We start from the raw sequence: 1,342 nt of genomic DNA on the forward strand, positions 1-1,342 counted from the left end.
AAGAACGAGGAAGAGGTGGTTCTTGGTGGTGGTTGTTTCTCATGGGGTGTTGAAGTGACGGAAAATGCGTGTCGATGTTACAAGGTGATGGAAACATAAAACAGTTATGGTTTAAGTAGGTGTCGTCCAAGTGGGTTTTCATTTCATGTGAGGGTGGTCCGATGATATGGTTGGTTTTCGTTAGCATTTTAAATAAGAAAGGTGATTCATTGATGTGATCGACTTAAAGAATTAGATGAGGGTGGTGGTGACTTGGGTGTTGGAGGTCGTCGAGAAGAGAATGAGAAAGGAGAAAGAACTTGGTGAGTTGAAGTGGTAATGGTAATCATATATTTACATGTCTGTATATATTGTTTATATATAAATAATATGCACTATAAATGCTAGTGGCAAGCGAAAAGAAAAACAGACAAACTCCTAAATTCAATGATTGTACAGTGCCAAATAGTATAGCCTTCGGTGATTTGGATTATATTACCGACAGTTTCCGCGGACTGTATAACGTGCGAAACCAGTGGCGGATAAAAGTGTTCAGAAAAATTTCATATTTTTAAATTAACTATATTTATTTATTTTGGTCATTATGGTATAAAATTCGATCATAAATTATTAAATAAAAATTACATCAACTGTCCCTCTCATTTTTTAGGTGAAATATAAAAAGTGTTGAAATTTATTAATTAGCTCCTAAATATATTTTTAATAAACCTAAAATTTATATAGCTCATTTTCGGATCACCGTTTATTTTAAAATTACATAAGTTTGAATTTAACTTGCTTAATATCAATCGAAACATCAAACGAGTATTACAATTATTTAATATTTATTTTTAATATGCTTTATTTATATGTAGAGATATATTTTAAATAATAATTACTATAATATCCTATTTTTATTTTATTAATTTTTTAATAACAACAACATATAATACTTCAAATTATATTTCGAATTATTATTTATATATACATACACCCATATCTATTTAAAATAAAATGTTCGTAAATCGTTGAGAGTGGTCGAAGGTCAATTGAATATATCAAACAGTTCAAAATTTTTTAGACTCAGTCGAACAGACTTTGCTTATCGTGTCAGAAACATATAAAGATCAAGTTTAAATTTGTTCGGAAATTTCCGGGTCGTCACACACACTTGGTCTTGTGTTCGTTCAGAGAGAAATTTGCATAGAATACTCTAACCAGCCGCGGATGAAATTCAGTTGATGTGTATAGAAAGACACCATCATGAATTCGTCTCCAGTAATAAGGAAATTCCAAATATGCCATGATCTTAGATTCTGGCTTAATTACACGTCTTGCCACTTCCTGTTGATCGAACCCAAAA

Source organism: Rutidosis leptorrhynchoides, chromosome 6 (assembly GCF_046630445.1).
Source record: "Rutidosis leptorrhynchoides isolate AG116_Rl617_1_P2 chromosome 6, CSIRO_AGI_Rlap_v1, whole genome shotgun sequence".
Classification (NCBI taxonomy): domain Eukaryota; kingdom Viridiplantae; phylum Streptophyta; class Magnoliopsida; order Asterales; family Asteraceae; genus Rutidosis; species Rutidosis leptorrhynchoides.